Source organism: Mangifera indica, chromosome 16 (genome assembly GCF_011075055.1).
Source record: "Mangifera indica cultivar Alphonso chromosome 16, CATAS_Mindica_2.1, whole genome shotgun sequence".
NCBI classification, from domain to species: domain Eukaryota; kingdom Viridiplantae; phylum Streptophyta; class Magnoliopsida; order Sapindales; family Anacardiaceae; genus Mangifera; species Mangifera indica.
In genome coordinates this window covers 7,953,012-7,962,746 of record NC_058152.1, presented here as the reverse complement: position 1 = coordinate 7,962,746, position 9,735 = coordinate 7,953,012, and the positions used below count along the sequence as shown (strand labels likewise).

Here is a 9,735-nt window from a genome sequence, read left to right as displayed (position 1 = left end):
AATGCTATTATACTCCTACTGACCTTTTTATCGAATAACTTCATCAAAACGAATATTCCCACTCCTTGAACTTTGTTTAAGTTCATAAATGGACTTTTATAGCTTGCATACTTTATCTGCCTATCTAGTAAAAACAAAACCATCACGTTGCGTCAATTCAAAAAGGTAGCCTTGGCATCCATTTGTAAGATTTCATAATCATAATATGCAGCTTTAGCAAGCATAATCCTAATAGACTAAAGTATCATAATTGGTAAAAAGGTTTCATCATAGTCAATGTCATACTTTCGAGTGAAACTTTTGGCAACCAATTGTGCTTTATAGGTATGCACATCACTTTTTATATCGATTTTCTTTTTGAAAACCTATTTGTACCCTATGGGTTTTATCCTTTCAGGTATGTCCACCAAAATCCATACTTGATTCTATTACATAAAGTCTATTTCAGATTTCATGGCATCCAACCATCTATCAAAATTTGGACTTGCAATAACCTTGTTGTAGGTTTTAAGTTTATCATCGTGGATGACCAACAAGTCACCATATTGAGTCAAGAGAAAACCAAATATCTTTGGCTCATGATGTACTCATGTAAACCTATGTAACTCTTATGTGCACTAAAGTTATTCTACTTGAAGTGGAGGAACTTCCTCATCATGATCAACCGTCTATGATGACATATCGTCTTATCTAACAACTATAGTATTCTCCCATTGGTTTTCTTAAGAATAAATTTCTTCTCAAGAAACATGTTAGTCTAAACAATAAAGACATTTTGCTTTTCTAAGAAGCAAAAATAGTATCTTTTGGTAACTTTCAAGTATCACACAAAGATACACTTTTTAGACTTATTGCTCAACTTATTCGAAGTCAATTTCTTGACATAAACTTTATAACCCCAAATCTTCATCTAATTTAGATTAGGTTTTCACCCAGTCTATAACTCATATAGAGTTTTATCCACAGATTTAGTTAGGATATAGTTCAGTGTATAGACTACAATTTCTAAGGCATGACCCCAATAAAACATAGGCAGATCGATGAAACTCATCATAGACCTGGCCATTTCCATCAAGGTCATATTCCTCTATTCAAATAAACCATTATGTTGTGATGTACCAATAGGAATGAGTTGATATACTATCCATTTTTCTTTTAGGTATACTTTGAATTCAACACTCAGGTATTCACCTTTTTAATTGCTTCAGAGGACTTTAACTTGTTTCCCAAACTACTTTTCCACTTTGTTCTTGAATTTTTTGAATTTATCAAAACATTCAGACTTGTGTTTAATCAAAATCACATAACCATATCTACTAAAGTTATCAATAAATATAACAAAGTAGGTTTCCCTATATCTACTATGCATTATTATAGGCCTACACATATCGCTATGTATGATTCTTAATAGTTCAATCATCATTTAACCATGTCTAGTGAATGATGCTTTGATCATCTTACCCAATAGACACGATTTGCATTCATTATAAGTCAAATGGTTATAAGACCCTTTTTTCAAGAAGTCTTGATATATGTTTCAGTCCTATGTAGCTTAGCGTGCAATGCCATAGATATATGGTATTCATATTATTCCATTTCAATCGTTTATTATTTTTTACGTTGAAAATTTTATTAACCAATTTTAGAATATATAAATGATTATGAAATTTAGTTGTTTCATAGAGAATATTATTTAAGTTGATGGTTATAATACTACCATTAATAAAAAATCAATATCATTCATTGTCCAAAATAAACACGGAAACTAAGTTTCTAGAAACAGAAAGGACATAATAACAATTTTTTAATTCTAAAACTATACTAGTGCGTACGCTAAGATAATAATTTATTACAACTAATGCGATAATGTGTGCTCTATTTCTAGCATGTAGGTCAACCTCTCACTTGGCGAGCAATTTACTTTGTCGCAGTTCTTGTATATCAAAACAAATATAAGAACCGTATCCTATGTCTACAACCTATGATGAACGAAAAAAATAGTTTATCTCAATGATAAACATACTTAAAGTAGAGACTTTAGTTGCCTTTTTTTTTTTTTTTTTGTTCTCTAAAAAGGCTTTGTAATGTCTACTCTAATGATCTATCTTGCCACCATAGAAGTAGGCAACTTTTCCCTCCCCCATACCACATATAGCTAAGTAACAGTATTATGTTGCTGCTTGCTTTAGGCTTAAGTTTAGCCTTGACTTTGATTATTGGTGTTTAGGCTTCAACCATAAGAACATTAGTCGAAGCTACCTTTCATACATCTTGTTCAACAATCCTAAGCTTATACAACAGTTCCTCAAGGGTTTTCTCATTTTTGTTCAAGTTAAAATTCATAATAAAATTAGCTCACAATTTAAAGAGAGATTTTACCACCAGGTCAATGGCAAGCTCATTGTCCATGATGAAGTCCAAGCTTACCAATCGCTTAATGCAGCCAATCATCTTGACCATATGAAAACCATCTTGTCTTCCATCAGAGAGTTATAATCAAACAATGTACTTGGCACATCATATTATTCAGCCTTTACACGAATGTCATATAACTCTTAAAGGTGTGAAAGTATGGACCGAGCATCCATTTCTTCCTTTGTTTTAAGTTTAGGCGACATGGAAGTCAGCATGAGGCACTGTACTTCCATAGAGTCATCAAGGTACTTATTAAAGGTATTATTTTGCTCTTGGGTAGCATCAAAACCAAGCTCAAGAGGTAACAACTCCTCAAGGATATATGATGTGTGTATGAAATACACACAAATAGGGTTATAATACTATAATTTTAAAGTGAATTTTGGTCCATTTTGTCAAATTCTTTAAGTTTTATTTAATCTTGATGGCTTTATCTTATTTTGTTCTTTGAATTATATCTGTAGATGATTTGGAGTCATTCAAGCCCCTTTTAGAGTGAAAATGGAAGTTTAAAGAAGCAAACGAGAAAGGTTTACATCAAGAGGCAGAGAGTAATTATGGGCAGTCTTATGGTCATAATTGGTGCCCATAATTATTGTGCGTAAATAAAAAAATTAAAAAAACAGAAAATAGGGTTAAGTGACAGGTATAAAAAGAAAGTTACGTCTTCTTAAAAGGGGGGAACCAAATATACAGCAGTTCAAAGGATTTTTAGAGAGAAAAAGCTTCAAGAAACAAGTAGAAGAGGGAAGATCCAAGATTAAAGATAGAAGACCCAAGAGAATCAAGATTTGAAGACCTTAGAGTTTTTCTTATCTCTTTATTTATCTTCTTTTATTGATTCAAAATGTCTCTCTCTCCAACTTTATCTTGTAGTTTAAACTTTATAGTCATGAATAGCTAATTTCCTTTGCTAGGGTTTATGATGATCTATAAATTCTCAAAGATTATGTAATGGGTTTTGATTTTTAATTAATGATGATGAATGTTTGATTTAGTAATTGTTATTTTAACTTCTTGTTTGGTGTTAGGGCCCAATGTCATGCTTGTTTGTAGATTGGAGTGTGATATTGAGAAATACATACCTAATTAGTTCATGCATTTGCTAAACCAAGGGTTTTATTTAGAGATAAATATAAATCTTTTGTGGGCAAATTGATTGTCATAGAAATTAATGGGTTTTGATTAACAACATACCACGAAAGTAGGTAAGCTTTTAATCTTAACACTCCTAATTAACCTTGAGAGAGAAATTTGGTAAAATAGGATAATTAACCATCAACAATTCATCTTATCATCGATTTTAATTAGATTCGTTACTGATTTTTGAGTAATTGTTAGTGAAATCATAAACCCTAGGCTTCTCTATAATTGATATTCACTTTTAATTTACTAGGTGATTATTTTCCTTTGTTAATTTCGATTTAGTTAGTTGTTTTATTTTATTATTTTTAATTCAATCCCAATCCATAGCATTTTTATTTCTCTAGCTAATTTAAACTATAAAACAAGCTAGTATTCAACAACCATTCTCTGTGGGACTGACATCTTTCTATATTACTTGATTGACTCGTATACTTGCGAGCCATTGGCAACAAGTTTTTGCCGCCATTGTCGGGGATTGGTGCTTTGTTGATAATAGTATAATTTGTAGTTTGACTAGACTAGAGTTTTATTTTATTTTATTTTTGTTCTATTTGATTTCTGGTTGTCTTTGTTCTTTCTTTGTAGGTACTCTATTGGTTTATGATCAGATCTTAAAATCCAGAATTATTGGATTTTGACCCAGAAATTAAGAGAACCTTTAGAAGACGTAGAAGAGAAAGATGAGTAAGACAAAAAGTTGCCATGGAAGATAACATTAACAATCAGCGAGCTCTTCGTGATTATGTTATACCTATTGCACATGATGGTTATTCTAGTGTAGTGAGGCCCGCTGTAGTTGCTAACAATTTTGAGATTAAACCTTCTATTGTTTAGATGGTGCAACAAAACTAATTTGAAGGGCTAGAAAATGAAGATCCACATGTCCACCTGTCACGTTTCTCTTAGATATGTGACACCTTCAAAATGAATGAGGTTTTTGAAGATGCAATCAAATTGAGGCTATTTCCATTTTCTTTAAAGGATAGGGCAACATCTTGGTTGGATTCTAGGGCACTTGGTGTATTTACTACTTGGCAAGCACTTTTTGAAGCTTTCCTTGGAAAATATTTTCCACTTGGTAAAACAGTTAAATTGAGAAATGAGATTACCACTTTTAACCAAAGGGATGATGAGTCTTTATATGAAGCTTAGGAAAGGTTCAAAGATTTACAAAGACAATGTCCCTATCATGGTTTGCCTGACTGGCTAGTTGTTCAAACTTTCTATAATGGTCTTTCTCACTCATTGAAAAGTATTTTGGACGCAACTGCTAATGGGTCATTAATAGGTAAAACATCTAACGTGGCTTTGTACTTGATCGAAGAAATGGCTTCCAACAGTTATCGATGGTCTAATTATAAAGCTAGTTAAAGAAGACATTTGGGAGTGCATGAAGTGGATGGAATTACTATGGTGAATGCTAAGTTGGATGCATTGACAAAGAAATTGGAGAGTTTAGATATAAAGGTTGTAAGAACTTCTAGTTGTGAGAATTGTGGGGGGGATCATGTGAACTTTGAATGCCAAATGGGTACCTACTATGCACATGAGCCTACAAATGAGCAAGTGAATTTTCTCAATTACAACCAATGGGGACAGGGTAATCCTTACTTAAATACATACAACCCAGGTTGGAGGAACCACCCAAACTTTGCATGGTCAAACCAAGCCAATACTTCTAACCCAAACTACAATTTTAAACAACCACCTCCAGGATTCCAAGCTAGAAACACTAACCCCCAACCTTTACATCATCCTCAACCTCCTTAAGAGCAAAAATCAAATCTAGAATTGATGATGGAGAATTTCATTCTTACCCAAAAACAAAAGGTCGATGCTCAAGATGAAGCAATTAGACAACTTACTGCTAAGGTGGTTCAATTGGCCACACATAATAAGATGTTCGAAGTACAATTGGGCTAACAAGCAAGTATTTCCAATTCTAAGGAAATAGGAAAGCTACCTAGTCAACCTCAAAATCCAATGGAGCATTGTAAGGCAATTGTCACCAGGAGTGGTAAACAATTAGGTAAACCTATAGGCAAGGTTGAAAATGAGCTTAATGAGCAAAAGGATGTTGAAAAGTCCAATGAAGAAGATACGTTGAAAAAAAAGATTGAAGGAAATATCCAAGAAGCCCCTGAAAAGCAAGTTCCATCCAAAATATATTCAACACCTTTGCCTTTTCCTCAAAGGTTCTAAAAGGTAAAGCTTGATCAACAGTTTGGAAAGTTTTTGGATATTTTCAAGCAGATACATCTCAATATTCCTTTTATGGAGGCTATAACTCAAATGTCGGCGTATGCCAAGTTTCTTAAAGATATCCTCTTAAATAAAAAGAAACTTGAAGAATTTGAAACGGTGGCTCTCTCAGAGGAATGCAGTGTCATTTTACAAAATAAGCTGCCACCAAAGCTTAAGGATCCAGAGAGTTTTTCTATTCCTTGTGTAGTTGGTAAAGAATCTTTTAAAAAAGCTTTATGTGATCTTGGTGCAAGTATAAGTCTAATGCCTTTATCTATTTGCAGGAGATTGGAGCTTGGAGAATTAAAACCTACAACAGTGACCCTGTAATTAGCGGATAGATCTATAAAGTATCCTACAGGGATAATGGAAAACGTGCCAATTAAAGTTGGAAAATTTTATATCCCCATAGACTTTGTGGTTTTGGAAATATTCAAGTTCCTCTTATTCTGGGAAGACCATTCTTAGCCACAGTAGGAGCAATCATTGACGTTAAAAATGGAAAACTCACTTTTGAGATTGGAGATGAGAAAGTAGAGTTTAATGTTTTTTGAATGTCAAAGCAACCTAATATTGTGAATTCTTGTTATAGGGTTGACATTATTGATGATTGCGTGAAAGAAGTCTTTATCAAGAAATACCCTAAGGGTGCGTTTGGTTAAAGGTTTTTAAGATTACCTTGGTAATCCATCTTTTATTCCCTTGTTTGGTTTGTCAGTAATAAAAGATTACAGTAATCTTCTATTACCAATGCTGACGTGGCAGGTAATATAGGTGGTAATCTGATTACCACCTTTACCTTAGGTATTTAAAGATTACTGGGGTAATCTTGAGTTTATTATAGAAAAATTATTATTTATTAATTTTTGGAGATAAAAATAAATTTATTTTTAATTAATATGACAAATAATATAAAAAATATTTAAAAATAATTATATTTAAGGGCATTTAAGTAAAATATTTTACTAGTAATCTTTTATTACCTTTAACCAAACACAATAATTATTTATACCTATCAAATTTTATCAAACATAGTAATTATTTATACCCAGTAATATTCTAAGTAATCTATCTTCAAGGTAATCTTTCTATTTTAGTAATCAAACATTACCCAAACCAAACGCCCCCTAAGGATCCACTCGAGTCATGCATTATTCATGGAGCTTCAGTCAAAGATGAAAATATGGAAATTGCAGCCTGTGCTCAGCTTATGGAAGCAAATCCTAAGGTTGCTCCCATTTTGAATTTCAAGTATGAAGAACTCGAGACAGGTAACCATTCTCTTCTTTCTCTTAAAGCGGAAGATGCACCTAAGGTAGATCTTAAACCACTTCTTGCTAATTTGAGGTATGCTTTTCTTGGCCCTAATTCTACTTATCCCGTGATTATAAATGTTGAATTAAATGATGAGCAAGAAGATAAGTTGCTTAGGGAACTTAGAGCATATAGAAAAATCATTGGTTATAACATTCATGATATCAAAGGAATAAGCCCTACCATTTGCATGCATCGCATCCATATGCTTGATGATTTCAAACCTACCATTGAACATTAAAGAAAATTAAATCCTATCATGAAAGAGGTAGTGAGAAATGAAGTCATTAAATTATTGGATGCAGGGATTATCTATCTCATTTCTGATAGCTCATGGGTAAGTCCAGTACATATGGTACCAAAGAAATGGGGTATGACTATTGTCAAGAATGAGAATAATGATTTAATACCAACTAGGACAGTCACAGGATGAAGGATGTGTATTGATTATAGAAAACTTAATAGTGCCACCTGTAAAGATCACTTTCTCCTTCATTTCATTGATCAAGTTTTGGAGAGACTAGCAAACTATTCTTACTTTTGCTATCTAAATGGATATTCGGGATTCTTTCAAATCCCTATTCACCCAGAAGACCAAGAAAAAACCACTTTCATATGCCCTTATGGCACATTTGTCTATAGGCGTATGCGTTTTGGTCTTTGCAATGTTCCTGCTACCTTTCAAAGATGTATGATGTCTATATTTTCTGATTTTGTTGAGCGAATTATAGAAGTGTTTATGGATGATTTTTCTGTTTATGGAACATCCTTTGATGATTGTTTGCTTAACTTATCTAAGGTTTTGCAGAGATACGAAGAGGTTAATTTAGTGTTTAATTGGTAGAAATGCCATTTTATGGTGAAATAAGGGATAGTTCTTGGGCATAGAGTCTCACAAAGGGGGATTGAGGTAGATAAAGCAAAAGTAGAAGTAATTGAGAAGATGCCTCCACCAACATCAGTAAAAGGAGTTCGGAGTTTTCTTAGCCATGCTAGGTTCTATAGGTATTTCATTAAGGATTTTTCAAAAATTGCTAAACCTTTGTCTAATTTACTTGCTAAAGATGTTCCTTTTAATTTTGACCAACATTGTCTTGATTCTTTTTGTAGGTTAAAGGACGTATTGATTTCAGCCCCCATTATGCAACCACCAGATTGGAGTTTACCTTTTAAAGTAATGTGTGATGCTAGTGACTTCGCTGTAGGGGCAATTTTGGGGCAAAGGAAAGACAAAAAGGTTTATGCAATTTACTATGCTAGTCACACTTTGAATGAAGCACAAGTTAATTATGCCACCACTGAGAAAGAACTTTTTATAGTTGTGTTTACTTTTGATAAGTTCAGGTCTTATTTAGTGGGGTCCAAAGTCATAGTCTACACAGATCATTCAGCCATTAAATATCTCCTAAATAAGAAGGATGCAAAACCGAGGTTGATTAGTTGGATATTGCTTCTTCAAGAGTTTGACTTAGAAATAAAGGATAAAAAGAGGACAAAAAATGTTGTTGCTGATCATTTGTCCCATTTGGAGCAAGATAAGTGTGGAGGTTTTGACAAAAGTCTACCTATTGATGACTCTTTTCCAAATGAACAACTTTCAGAGATATCTCATTAGGTAGTACCATGGTATGTAGATTATGTGAATTATCTTATGTGTGGTGTATTACCTCCAGAGATGAATCACTAACAAAAGAAAAAGTTCTTGTAGGAGGTGAAAAACTATTATTGGGAAGAGCCACTGCTTTATAAAAGATGTTTTGATGGGATTGTGCGATGATGCTTACCACAAGATGAAATAGAAAGTGTTCTCACCCATTGTCATTCTCTTGAATGTGGAGGTCATTTTAGTGTCGCCAAGACAGCAGCTAGGGTGCTCCAAAGTGGGTTTTATTGGCCTACTCTTTTTCAAGATGCAAGGAAATTTGTTTTAACATGTGATAGGTGCCAAAGAACTGGAAATATTTCAAAGAGGAATGAAATGCCTTTAAACAGTATACTTGAGATTGAAATTTTTGATGTGTGGGGCATTGACTTCATGGGGCCATTTCCTACATCTTATGGGAATAAATATATCTTAGTTGTTGTAGATTATGTTTCTAAATGGGTTGAGGCACTAGCAAGTCCATCCAATGATGCTAAGGTTGTGGTGAAGTTCTTAAAGAAAAATATTTTCGCAAGATTTGGGACTCCAAGAGCTATTATTAGTGATGGTGGTTCTCACTTTTGTAATCACCTATTTGGGAAATTATTAATGAAATTCGGAGTTACCCATAAGGTTGCAACACCATACCACCCTCAAACTAGTGGGCAAGTGGAGATTTTTAATAAGGAGATCAAAAGCATACTTGAGAAAACTGTAAGTGCTTCAAGGAAAGATTGAAGTTTGAGATTAGATAATGCACTTTGGGTATACCGCACAACCTTTAAAACTCCCATTGGTATATCCCTTTTTCGTCTTGTCTACGGTAAGTCTTGTCATCTTCCAATGGAGCTAGAGCATCGAGCTTATTGGGCTACTAAGTTTCTGAACTTTGATTTAAAGAAAACCGGTGAAAAAGTGAGTCAGAAGAGTTTAGATTGGACGTCTATGAGAATGCCAAAATATACAAGGAAAGA

At 33.5% G+C, this 9,735-nt stretch overlaps 1 non-coding gene and 2 pseudogenes across 1 annotated transcript; 2 read left to right on the top strand and 1 right to left on the bottom strand.

Annotated features, from left to right (window-relative positions):
- Positions 1-4,650: 4,650 nt before the first annotated feature.
- Positions 4,651-4,757, bottom strand: LOC123199834. Its single transcript, XR_006498440.1, has one exon. It is a non-coding gene; the product is annotated as a small nucleolar RNA R71 (small nucleolar RNA).
- A 787-nt stretch (positions 4,758-5,544) lies between these two features.
- LOC123199630 lies at positions 5,545-6,467 on the top strand (annotated as a pseudogene).
- Positions 6,468-6,988: 521 nt separating this feature from the next.
- Positions 6,989-9,499, top strand: LOC123199629 (annotated as a pseudogene).
- Positions 9,500-9,735: the final 236 nt, after the last annotated feature.